The sequence below is a fragment of the Lathyrus oleraceus genome, chromosome 7 (assembly GCF_024323335.1).
Source record: "Lathyrus oleraceus cultivar Zhongwan6 chromosome 7, CAAS_Psat_ZW6_1.0, whole genome shotgun sequence".
NCBI classification, from domain to species: domain Eukaryota; kingdom Viridiplantae; phylum Streptophyta; class Magnoliopsida; order Fabales; family Fabaceae; genus Lathyrus; species Lathyrus oleraceus.
In genome coordinates this window covers 355967356-355981257 of record NC_066585.1, presented here as the reverse complement: position 1 = coordinate 355981257, position 13902 = coordinate 355967356, and the positions used below count along the sequence as shown (strand labels likewise).

Here is a 13902-nt window from a genome sequence, read left to right as displayed (position 1 = left end):
ATTAGGTTATGTAATGAGTAGTTTAGATATATTATTTACATAAGCAGTGTGTTTGATATATAGTTTTATTGATCAATGCATTATTTTGGATGTTTAGATGTACTGCATTTTCTCCATTAACGTGATTTTGAGTTGCAGACATTCGAGAGATGCATCTCCGGAATTGTCTAACATTTTGATTTCTAGAATTCGAAGATGCATATCTGGAATTTATTTGTTTATATTTTTTTTGCTTTACCTCATTGTATTTCATTTGTGTAATGCTTGTGTGTTTTATTTATATGCAGTATGCCTGATAAACAAGATAGATTGAGGTACGATAGAGTTGCAATAACATGCATCAGTTCGGAGAGAAAGATCCCAAGCCTTGTGATGCGGTGTTTCGCAAGTATACGAACGCGTCAGAGTAATATAAAAGATTGTCGAATCCACAGAGACCAAGTGTCAATCTATCGTTATCTATTGTTATGGTGTTTATCAAAGGCAATCGAAATAGGTGTTTTTAGGGTGTGCAAGGAAAAGTAAAGTGTTGAATAAAGATTAATTAATAAAGACAGGGTCGAATGTAATTCACGTAATCAATTGATAATCCAAGTACTTGCTAATAGAGCTACTTATGGGCAATGTTTCCTACTTTGAAAAGAACTAATTTAACAGGAACTGTCGCTTTCGCGTATTCAGAACCGAGTTGTACCCCCTAATCAAACCCTCTTATTGTCACTTATAAAAAGGCGCGCATTGTGTTAGAGTAGTAAACCTATTTTTAAGAAATATAGTATCTTGACTAAGTTGAAAAGTATTATAACCTGGATTTCTTAACCAAAAGAGGTTCTCACGAACCAGACTCTAAACTTATAAACGCGTCCAAAAATAGTTTTAAAATCTCTTTTCTTCTTAAGTTAAAAACTCCTAATGAACTAAACAAAGCGCTTTCGTTGTTTTTGAAATAGTTAAAAACAATTAAGTTTAGATAGACGTTGGACGGCTTTCGATCTTACCCAACGGAATTGAAGTGCGGGAAAACTTAAGTTGAAAGTTAAAATAGCCCTTAAGTGTTTCTACGAACAATTGTACGGATTATCGGTTCAATTATGATCCTTACATTCTAACCTTATAAATTTAGCTAGACATGGTAAAGTAAAAGTGCATTAAAATAAATAAAAGTAGTGCGAGTGCGGAAAGTAAATAAAAGTAGTGCGAGTGCGAGAAATAAATAATTTAAAGCGAGTGCGAGGAAATAAATAAAGTAAAGCGAGTGCGAGGAAATAAATAAAGTAAAGCGAGTGCGAGGAAATAAATAATTTAAAGCGAGTGCGAGGAAATAAATAATTTAAAGCGAGTGCGAGGAAATAAATAATTTAAAGTGAGTGCGGGAAAATAAATAAGATAAAGACAAGTTATAAAAACCTGCTCCAATCGGAGGGTTGAATAAATTGCAAAGCGGAAATGAAAATGGCGGCAGGATTAACTTCCTTCCAAAGTTCTCCAAACTCGATTACAGACTCTATCACAGACTCGATTACACAATTGTGGTAACACTCCAATGCGAAGCGGTTACCACTTTATAATACTGAATATATGCCTAAGTGAAACAAAGTTGCTCTGAGTTTGCCTCTGCTCTAAATTTGAATGATTGTAAAAGTGATTTCGAGTTTCTATTTATAAGCAAGTAAAAAGATGGAAATGACAAGGATGCCCTTCAACTTGAAAATGGGAGGGAAAAACCTTCCTCTTGTGGCGCCCGCCACAAGGCCATGGCGCCCGCCACAAGCACAAAATGAGGCGCCTTAGTGGAAGTAGTGGGGAACGTGGAAGTTGAGGGAAGTTGAGCTTAGACACGTCATGGCAGGGTCTATGGCGCCAGCCATAGGGTAGGCCACAAGTACAAAATGCTGAATTTTAGGGTTTTTAGCTCTTTTTCACTCCTTTTCTCGATCAGGGCTCCGATTAAAGTAAAAACCTGAAAACAAAGAAAAACATAGCAATAACACAATAAAATGATAATAAAACAACTAGAATGCATGTGAAATCAGAGTCGAAAATACGGTAAATTTCAGTGTTATCAAACTCTCCCACACTTAAACCTTTGCTTGTCCTCAAGCAAAACATTAAAAAGCTCATAAAAGAAAATTCGTGTAAACGAGTGCTTCAGGTAAAAATTCTAAGTTCAAGTCGGGATGCAGTGGTAGGTACTAACTGAGTGAACTAAGGGTATCATGATGACACTAATCCGCAAATACGGACATAAACTTCATTCCTATATTAACCAACCCATATTATCCCACAATACCTAGGCCTGCCTCTTCATCTCTTTTTGTGTCCTTTTCATTCAGGCGCAATCACATTAAGCCCGTTATCCGTACATGCTTCATAGTAGAGTGGCCTGTTAGTGATTATGATCTGAGCATGGGGTTTCTGGCATATAAATATGTGTAAACCCTTTTATTGGACCCAATTATAGTCGTGGGGGATCGGATCGTAATTCGCCCTACCGAGTTCAGTGCTAGATACCTCTGAACCAACTAGCAGTGGGTAAGTTTTTCTTTTTCTTTTTCTTTTTCTTTTTGTAGCAATTTTTTACAATTCTTTGGTTTAAATGACTTTGTGAGGGTCACCTATACCGGAGTTGCCTTTTTGCTTTCTTTTATTCTTTTATTTTTATTTTTTTTTATTTTTTATTTTTATTTTTCTGGATCATTCACTTATTTGCATCGGTCCCCTACGTAGAGGATGCGTAGGTCGGAGCTGACTGTTGAGATAAACTACTAAGGACTTATACGGAAATGATGATTAAGGCCATGGTATATGGGGTTTCGGGAATGATTCATATATTTACGAAGCTTATGGTGCTAAAACAGATACTGATGTTTCGCAAAGTTCTCCCAAGTCACCGCATCCTTACTCAAAACATGTCTTTAAAACTTGAAAACTTTCGAAATAACACTATTTTCTTTTGCAAAAAAAAATTCGGTGGGGCTAAAGGTATGGGGAGGTAGGATTGTACTAAAGATCTACTATATTTGGTGACTCGTCAAACTCATGCATTATACTAAAAAGCAAAATAAATAACTAAAAGGAAATAACAATAAATAAACGATCTAAAAACAGCAAAGAAAAAATGATAAAGGAAAAACGAGAAAAGCAATAAAGAAAAGACGATAGAGTCTCCTCCCACACTTAAATCGAACATTGTCCCCAATGTTTCAAAATAAGATAAGGGAAGAGTTACCTGACAACCTATTGCTGACCACTAGTGCCCTCGCCATCCTGAGGTGGACGACGGGATCGGGTACGACGACGGTCTCTCTGATCCATCCTCGCCTGCAGAGCATTCTGAGCGGTCCTCACCTCTCGAAGGTTACCTAAAATGGTACCCTGAGTGTTTTCTATGAAAGCAATATGCTGACGGTGGTGGTGTTACTGACGGGCTTGTGTATCTGTGATCGTTTGTAGGGACTGTAGAACAGTGTCGTAGGACCTGTCTGTCCTCCGCTGCGACTCTTGCATGAAGCGCATGTTATCCGCCATTTGTTGCTGGATGGTAGAGAGTAGGTCGTCACGCCTTTGCTCTCTAGCCATGTGGTCACGCCACATCTCCTATGTAATATAGAAGCCAGGAGTGGTACCTGCAGAAGAAGAAGATGGTGCAGTGTGTGATGGTGAAGGATGATGGGGGGGACACATGGGGTACGGGAGATCTCTCTCTCCGATCATATTCATCATCAGTGTCATGTCCCGCCTCATCAGGAATGTTAGGAGGAAGAGGACCTAAAACAGGTGGAGCATCTAAAGCGTAGGTCCAATTCCTTTCATCTCGTACATTTGTACGTCTAGTGCACGGTAAAACAACAGATGGGATGGCTACACCATGAACCATAAGCATATAGCCTCCTTCTCTCCTCGAGCGACACAATTTCATGTCTCTCAGAAATTTTAGGTTAATTGTGCGAGGAGGTAAGGGGTCTAGGGTAGCCATCTCATCGTTCAGGTTAAGCGCCCGAGCAATAGATGTAATCAATCCACCAAAAGAAATCGGTCCCGCTTTATTCAAAGTTAAAGTCATATGAGCAAGCATGAACGGGACCGAATTAATACGTCTATTTGTGAGGCTTCCTTGTAAAAATAGAAGCTCTCTAGCATTAACCTTATTTGGATTCTCCAGGCCAAAAATAGTGCATGCCAACAGATATCGAAAAACTTTGATGGCCGGGTTATGGATAGTTGAGGCAACAACTCCTTCAAAAGAGTTTATGGAAGTGTTTGATAAACGCTCCCAGAAGGAAAATACCTCAACAGACCATTCGGAATCCAAAGGGGCCTCACAAATAGCACCATCCCCATGAGGGATTCCTAACAAGCTGGCTAGTTCGTCGGTACTGAATTGGTATTCAACAACAAACATTCTAAATTTGACAGTACCAACTGTGTTAGCAGTGTTAGGGTTGACAATATAAATTAAGGAACTCAAAAATTCAATTGTCAACCGCTCATAGGTAGGTTCTTTATTGGAAAAGAAATTATGCAAACCTAAATTATCTAATAAATGAAATATGCTATGATAGATACCTAAAGTGTAGAGACAGTTTTCGTCAACATACCTTGTCGGGAGGATTTCCCGATTTTGCAATCGTTCAATAATTTTTCTTTGTCTATCCCCCGGTTTCCCTCCTCGAAGAATGAATCTGTTAAACTCCATTTGAAAGCTCTTGAAAAGTGATGAAGAAGATGAAGTGGTTTGTGAAAAGGTTGGATTTTTACGAAATCCGACGGATGAAAATGAAAATGGAAATCGGAAAAGTGATTTGTACGGTGTGGTGGTTAGAAAAGTATGAGCTTTTTGTGGGTTCAAGGATGTTTTTCCAAGGTGAAAAAATGGGTTTGGAAGGTTGTAAGTTGCAAAAATGGTGAAGAAAGGGGTTCTGCCCCGACCTTTTACAGACGTTGTGCCACAGGGTCTATGGCGGGCGGCACAAGGCAAAATCTGGCTGGGCCGGATTTTGGTCCTTTGGTTTGGGCTTCTCTTGTCTTTTGGCTTTTAGGGGTCCAGATAGCATTTGTCTTGTGATTTTCCTAGCATCATTGGCTTGCATAATTTTATAAAGGTAAAAACAAAAAAATAAAAAATAAAAATGAAACAAAAATTAAATATTAGACTAATAAATAAATAAATAACTGAAAAATAAAAAATGCAAATAAAACGAAAAATAAGACATATATAGATAAAAGTAGAAATATCAGTGTATAGATGTAGTTTATATAATATTCCAAATGCGATAATATAAGATGAGTTATGTAAATACGAGAAAAATAAAATAAAAGAAAGATGAAATAAGATGGAATGGTGAGATCATATAGTGGGGATGTCATCTTCCTGAGAGGAACCACGGAGCGTGGCTACTTCCTGCTTGAGCTCTGCGATCTCCTGATATAGACAGTCGGCTTCAGTAGCATGGGTGAGATCAGACACTCCCATCTGTAAAGTGAGGTCAGCCACCTCCTGTCTAAGCGCTGCGATCTCTCTACGACACTTAGCAATCTGAGTGCGGATGTCGGGTGTCTGCAATGAAAGATTATTAGAGAAAATAGTGATTCTGGGAGATGGTGGTGTAGGCGTGTATTCAGCAATGGGTGGTGATCTCGGCTCCTCGACGGTCTTTCCCTGGCCCTCCAGAGCATAACTTCAATTCACTGGATCATGCACACTGGTCATCATAGGATCTGGCAGTGTGAAATAGTGGATAGCCTCGCTGTCGACTAGCAATCGGAACTGACATGGGTGGAAAGAGGCTCTCCTCATCAACCCTCTGGTCAAACAGAAGTCGATGTCCATGGTAGTGTACCCACAGTAGGTCCAAAGATGTAACAGCTTGCGAGACAGACCTAAAGCGACAACAATCTGCGTGATGATTCCGTCAACATGGATGACTCCTTCGGTAGATCTGGAGATACCGCTGAGACTGTATAATAAAAAGTTCCCACATGCTACTGGGCGAGACTGGGATGCACAAAATAATAGGAAGATCTCCTCTTCACTCAGTAGTGTCTCTGCATCCGGTCTTCCCAGGAAGGAATGTGCTAATATCATCTGAAAGTATCTGAAGGCGGGGTTATGTATGACATGAGACAGCTGCATAGATGGATCCTGGCTTCCGCCACCTGATATATCACTCCAAAACTTCTCAACCTCCTTACCCAGGAAATATCCCATAGGTGTCTCCGGGATAGCATCAGGAGTGGTCTGGAAACCCAATAAGTCGCCGAACTCTTTCTGGCTGAAGGAGTACTCAAGTCCGAAAAGCCTGAAAGCAACATACCCATTTGGTCCAGAATATGGGTCATAGTCGAATGAACTCAGGAACTCCAAAGTCAGGTTCCTGTAGGTGTTACTCAAGTCATCAGCAAACTCGTCCCAGTGCAGTTGGTGGCTAAGGAATCGGATACTCGGCTCGATACCCAGTGCCTCCATACAGTGCTGATCAGGATAACGTGTGGGTGCCATAGGGCGCTGATACAGAGCGATGTAGCGCTCCCTCTGAGCATTATCTCTATAGGCCACGTGCATGTCATCAAAATCCTGCATCCTGTAAAAGTTAAGAAAGTGATCCTGAAAATACAAACCATTCAAATCTTAGTCTCAATGCAAAATATGATAAAATAAAATAAAAATAAAATAAATGCGAAAAAGTAAAATGAAAGAAAAACCATGGGTTGCCTCCCACGCAGCGCTTGTTTAACGTTAATAGCTTGACGATTAGAATTTATACACCTGTAGTAGTAGAAATTGGTGGATCAATCAGGGTGTGGCTTGAGTAGTATGCTGGAATGTCTCCTCCTTCGTAGAGCTTCAGTCTTTGTCCATTTACAATGAATGGACTACAGGTATCGTTCTTGATTTCTACGGCTCTGGATCTCAGAATCTTGTATACTTCGAAAGGACCGGTCCATCTTGAACGTAGCTTTCCAGGGAAGAGTCGTAACCTAGAGTTAAAAAGGAGAACATGATCGCCTATATTGAAATGTTTCTTTACTATTCTTTTGTCGTGATAGGCTTTTGTCCTCTCTTTATATATTTTTGCATTCTCATACGCAGATTGCCTAAGTTCTTCTAATTTATGAATTTCTAGGGTACGCTTTTCTCCAGCGGCTAGGTAGTCTAAATTCAAAGTTTTAATGGCCCAATAGGCCTTATGCTCTAATTCGAACGGTAAGTGACAGGAATTTCCATAAACTAGTTGATAAGGAGTAGTTCCTATAGGGGTTTTGAAAGCGGTTCTATAGGCCCATAATGCTTCTTGAAGCTTCTGAGACCAGTCTCTCCTAGAAATAGAAACAGTTTTCTCTAGGATTTGTTTTATCTCCCTATTAGATACGTCTACTTGGCCACTAGTTTGTGGGTGGTATGGTGTTGCTACTATATGCCTAACTCCATGTTTTCTTAAAAGTTTGTCAAATATTCTCGATATAAAGTGTGATCCTCCATCGCTTATGACTAAACGTGGTGTTCCAAATCTAGGGAATATATAGTTTTTAAATAGTTTGATTACTACCCTAGTGTCGTTTGTAGGTGCAGCTATAGCTTCAATCCACTTAGACACATAGTCTACAGCTACTAAGATATACCTGTTTCCTAAGGATGGTGGAAAAGGTCCCATGAAATCTATACCTCATACGTCAAAGAGTTCTATTTCCTGAATGTTTCTTAGAGGCATTTCATCATGCCTTGAAATGTTTCAAGTGCGTTGGCATCTATCACACTTGACAATGCAAGCATAGACATCGCACCACATGGTAGGCCAGAATAGGCCAACTTGAAGAATTTTGGCGTATGTCTTAGAGGTGCTCGCATGTCCACCATAGGGTGCAGAATGACAATGCTCGATAATATTATTTACCTCTTCTTCTGGAACGCAACGGCGAAAAATTCCATCTTTACCCCTTTTGAAAAGGAGCGGTTCGTCCCAATAGAAGTTTCTCACATCGTGGAAGAATTTCTTCTTGCGGTGGTAGTCAAGATCAGGGGGTACTATATCAGCAGCTAGATAATTAACGAAGTCTGCATACCAGGGTACGTTACTTATTGCTAAGGAATTTTGAGAGTGCTCATAAGGATCTAGGTTATTATCTTCAATGGTTTTTACTCTAGCGATCAGTCTATCATAGGCAAAATCATCATTTATGGGTACTAGTTCAGGTTTTAGATGTTCTAGCCTAGAAAGGTGATCGGCTACTACATTTTCAGTGCCTTTCTTATCTCTTATGTCTAAATCAAACTCTTGTAGTAATAGAATCCATCGGAGTAACCTGGGCTTGGCATCTTTTTTACTTAATAGGTAACAAATGGCAGCATGATCGGTGTAAACTATAATTTTTGCTCCTACTAGATAAGATCTAAATTTGTCTATAGCGAAAACTACAGCGAGTAATTCTTTTTCAGTTGTTGCGTAGTTAAGTTGGGTAGCATCTAGGGTTCTATTGGCATAATAAATGGCATGTAATTTTTTATCTTTCCTTTGTCCTAGAACGGCTTCAACTGCATAATCACTAGCATCGCACATTATCTCAAAAGGTTCTGACCAATCGGGTGGTTTCATAATGGGTGCCGATACTAATGCTTGCTTTAAAAGATTAAATGCGTCATTACATTTTTCATCGAAAATGAATTCAGCATCTTTCATTAAAAGTCCAGTTAAAGGCTTGGTTATTTTGGAGAAGTCTTTAATGAAACTCCGGTAGAATCCAGCGTGTCCAAGAAAGCTTCAGACTTCTTTGATGGTTTTTGGGGGTTTTAGGTTTTCTATAACTTCTATTTTAGCTTTATCTACCTCTATACCTTTTTCGGAAACTATATGTCCTAAAACTATTCCTTCGGTCACCATGAAATGACACTTTTCCCAGTTTAGCACGAGGTTCACCTCCACGCATCTCTCCAGGATTTTCTCAAGGTTAGCAAGACAATTGTGGAAATCAAATCCGCAAACCGATAAATCATCCATAAACACTTCCATGATACCATCTAGGTAATCTGCAAAGATTGACATCATGCAGCGTTGGAAAGTAGTTGGGGCGTTACAGAGGCTGAATGGCATTCGTCTGTAGGCAAAAGTTCCATAAGGGCATGTAAAGGTAGTTTTTTCTTGATCTTCGGGGTGGATAGATATTTGGAAGAATCCAGAGTATCCATCTAGATAACAGAAGTAAGAGTGTCTGGCTAGACGCTCCAACATCTGATCTATAAATGGTAGAGGGAAATGATCCTTCCTAGTTGCTTTATTTAATTTTCTATAATCTATACACATCCGCCATCCTCCTTCTAAACGTTTTGCTACATGTTCGCCTTTATCGTTTTGCACGACTGTGATGCCTCCCTTTTTAGGTATTACATGCACAGGGCTCACCCACTTACTATCCGAGATCTGGTAGATTATACCTGCCTCAAGTAACTTAAGAACTTCCTTTTTAACAACATCACTCATTATAGGGTTTATTCTTCTCTGATGTTCCCTAGAGGGTTTTGAATCTTCTTCTAGTGAAATCCGATGCATGCATACGGATGGACTTATACCTTTCAGGTCAGAGATATTATATCCTAAGGCTGAGGGATATATTCGTAAAACGTCTAAAAGTTGGTTCGTTTCCTCTTGGCTCTAGGTAGCACTAACTATAATTGGACGGTTCATCTTTTCATCGAGGAACTCATATCTCAGGTTCTTAGGCAGTTCCTTAAGTTCTAAGGTTGGTTTCTTAGGGCATGGCATAGGATCTGGGGTAAGGGATAAACATTCGTAAAGGTTATCATCGATGTAGGGTTTCTTAAAGTCATCATCTTCCCTTATGAGAGTTGATGGTAACTTAATTGTTTTTATAATTTCTTTTTGTTCTAATTCTCTAACACATTCATCAATGATATCTAAGGCATAACACGAGTCTCTCATCACAGGTGCCATAAGAAATTTCGAAAGTATAAATTCTATTTTCTCGTGACCTACTTCAAATGTCAATTTTCCTTTCTTGACATCTATTATGGCTCCTGCAGTCGATAAGAATGGTCTACCTAGAAGGATTGGTATATCATTGTCCTCTTTGATGTCCATGACAACAAAATCAGTAGGGATAAATAACTGACATATCCTAACAGGAACATCTTCTAAAATTCCTATCGGATATTTAACAGATCTATCGGCTAACTGAAGTGACATCTTAGTGGGCTGTAATTCTCCTAAGTTTAACCTCTCACAAACTGCTAAAGGCATTAGGCTCACACTAGCTCTTAAGTCTAGAAAAGCTTTTTCGATGACATGATTACCCAAAAGGAAAGGAATGGAGAAATTTCCAGGATATTTATCTTTCTTTGCTAATTTGTCTTCTGAAATAACATTACATTACAAAGGCTTCGGATCGTCAAGTCTACGTTTGTTGGTAAGGATGTCTTTGAGAAACTTTGCATAAGAAGGTATTTGGGTGATGGCTTCTGTGAAAGGGATTTCTACATGAAGTTTTTCTATAACTTTAATAAAAAATTTATACTGTTTATTGATCTGGGTTTGTTTGAGTCTTTGGGGATATGGTATAGGTGGTTTATATGGCGGGGGTGGTACGTAAGTTTTATCTTTAGGTTCCTCTCCTTTTTCTCGACCTTCCTGGTTTTCAGATTCCTCTGGTTCCTTTACTTCGTCTGTGGGTTTGGTACATTCCTTAGAAGTTTCGGGTTCACTCAATCTAGGGTTTGGTGGCTCATCATAAGCATTCCCACTTCGTAGGGTAATGGCATTGGCTTGTCCTCTCGGATTTTATTGAGATTGTCCAGGAAATTGTCCTCCAGGTGTAGTCTGAGGGGCTTGGTTTAAAGCTACCTGAGAGATCTAGGTTTCAAGCATCTTGGTATGAGTAACTATTTGGTCAACCTTGGTTCCTAACTGAGTAGTCAATTCGTTAACATGAATGTTTTGGTTCATGAACTCCTTGTTTTGTTGGGTTTGAGCGGTGATAAAATTTTCCATAATTTTCTCAAGGCTCGGCTTTGGTGGTACAGGTTGCATAGGTTGATTTGATCTAGGGGCTTGATAACTAGGTCTCGGAGGTGCATTATTTTGGATTGGGTTATTGTTTTTATAGGAGAAGTTCGGGTGATTCCTCCATCCAGGGTTATAGGTATTCGAATATGGGTTCCCTTGGGTGTAGTTCACTTGCTCAGAGTGGGTTTCGTTTAATAGACTGCATTCTGCAGATTGGTGTCCTTTGGTTCCACATATCTCACAATCCGACGAAACTGCGGCTACAGTATTCGGGTTTATGCACATATGCTCGACTTTGAGGGCTAATGCGTCCATTTTAGCTTGCATCATGTCTATAGAGCTTAGTTCATGCATTCCTCCTTGGGCTTCCTTCTTCTCAACTGTCGCTCGTTCGACTCCCCATGATTGATGGTTTTGAGCCATATCTTCGATGAGGGCACTAGCTTCAGGATAAGGTTTGTTCATCAGAGCACCGCCTGCGGCAGCGTCGATGGTCATCTTTGTGTTATAATGAAGTCCATTATAGAAGGTTTGAATGATTAACCAATTTTCTAAGCCATGATGTGGGCATGCTCGTAACAACTCTTTATATCTCTCCCAAGCTTCGAACAGCGATTCTCCTTGGTTTTGGGTAAATCTAGTTATATGGTTTTGAAGAACGGCGGTCTTACTCGGGGGAAAATATCTAGCAAGGAATACTCTTCTAAGGTTATCCCAAGTCGTAATGGAATTGGGTGGAAGGGAATCTAACCATGACAGGGCTTTATCTCTGAGGGAAAAAGGAAATAATCTTAAACGTATTGCCTCAGGAGAAGCTCCATTGGTTTTAAAAATGTCTTCTAATTGAAGAAATATTTTTAAATGTTGGTTTGGGTTCTCAGTAGCGAGACCTGCGAATTATCTCGGTTGCACTAGTTGCAATAGGGATGGTTTAAGTTCAAAATTATTAGTTGGGATGGTTGGGTTTACTATACTAGAACTAGGTTCTTCATTAGATGGTTGAGCGAAATCTTTAAAAGGTCTTTGATTTTGATCTTCGGCCATAGCTCTCTTAATTCTATGAAAGAATAAACGTGCGCGAGCGTTACGTTCAGGTTCCGCTAGAGGGTATACTAAGCTTAAACTTCCGGTGTTGCGAGTTCTTCGCATTGACCGGCGGGAATTGGTCCCCGGCAATGGCGCCAAAAACTTGATGCGGTGTTTCGCAAGTATACGAACGCGTCAGAGTAATATAAAAGATTTTCGAATCCACAGAGACCAAGTGTCAATCTATCGTTATCTATTGTTATGGTGTTTATCAAAGGCAATCGAAATAGGTGTTTTTAGAGTGTGCAAGGAAAAGTAAAGTGTTGAATAAAGATTAATTAATAAAGACAGGGTCGAATGTAATTCACGTAATCAATTGATAATCCAAGTACTTGCTAATAGAGCTACTTATGGGCAATGTTTCCTACTTTGAAAAGAACTAATTTAACAGGAACTGTCGCTTTCGTGTATTCAGAACCGAGTTGTACCCCCTAATCAAACCCTCTTATTGTCACTTATAAAAAGGCGTGCATTGCGTTAGAGTAGTAAACCTATTTTTAAGAAATATAGTATCTTGACTAAGTTGAAAAGTATTATAACCTGGATTTCTTAACCAAAAGAGGTTCTCACGAACCAGACTCTAAACTTATAAACGCGTCCGAAAATAGTTTTAAAATCTCTTTTCTTCTTAAGTTAAAAACTCCTAATGAACTAAACAAAGCGCTTTCGTTGTTTTTGAAATAGTTAAAAACAATTAAGTTTAGATAGACGTTGGACGGCTTTCGATCTTACCCAACGGAATTGAAGTGCGGGAAAACTTAAGTTGAAAGTTAAAATAGCCCTTAAGTGTTTCTACGAACAATTGTACGGATTATCGGTTCAATTATGATCCTTACATTCTAACCTTATAAATTTAGCTAGACATGGTAAAGTAAAAGTGCATTAAAATAAATAAAAGTAGTGCGAGTGCGGAAAGTAAATAAAAGTAGTGAGAGTGCGAGAAATAAATAATTTAAAGCGAGTGCGAGGAAATAAATAAAGTAAAGCGAGTGCGAGGAAATAAATAATTTAAAGCGAGTGCGAGGAAATAAATAAAAGTAAAGCGAGTGCGAGGAAATAAATAATTTAAAGCGAGTGCGAGGAAATAAATAATTTAAAGCGAGTGCGGGAAAATAAATAAGATACAGACAAGTTATAAAAACCTGCTCCAATCGGAGGGTTGAATAAATTGCAAAGCGGAAATGAAAATGGCGGCAGGATTAACTTCCTTCCAAAGTGCTCCAAACTCGATTACAGACTCTATCACAGACTCGATTACACAATTGTGGTAACACTCCAATGCAAAGCGGTTACCACTTTATAATACTGAATATATGCCTAAGTGAAACAAAGTTGCTCTGAGTTTGCCTCTGCTCTAAGTTTGGATGATTGTAAAAGTGATTTCGAGTTTCTATTTATAAGCAAGTAAAAAGATGGAAATGACAAGGATGCCCTTCAACTTGAAAATTGGAGGGAAAAACTTTCCTCTTGTGGAGCCCGCCACAAGGCCATGGCGCCCGCCACAAGCACAAAATGAGGCGCCTTAGTGGAAGTAGTGGGGAACGTGGAAGTTGAGGGAAGTTGAGCTTAGACACGTCATGGCAGGGTCTATGGCGCCAGCCATGGGGTAGGCCATAAGTACAAAATGCTGAATTTTAGGGTTTTTAGCTCTTTTTCACTCTTTTTCTCGATCGGGGCTCCGATTAAAGTAAAAACCTGAAAACAAAGAAAATACGTCAAATTTCAGTGTTATCACCTTGCAAGCACCTATTGTTTATAGCCCAGTTATTGCGGTGGCATCAACTTCTAGAGCTCGTGCGTCTCC

The 13902-nt window shown here is 39.3% G+C and overlaps 1 non-coding gene across 1 annotated transcript; it reads left to right on the top strand.

Moving 5' to 3' along the window:
* Positions 1-11565: 11565 nt before the first annotated feature.
* LOC127108982 (small nucleolar RNA R71) lies at positions 11566-11672 on the top strand. The gene has a single exon (XR_007796473.1). It is a non-coding gene; the product is annotated as a small nucleolar RNA R71 (small nucleolar RNA).
* The last annotated feature ends 2230 nt before the right edge of the window (positions 11673-13902 follow it).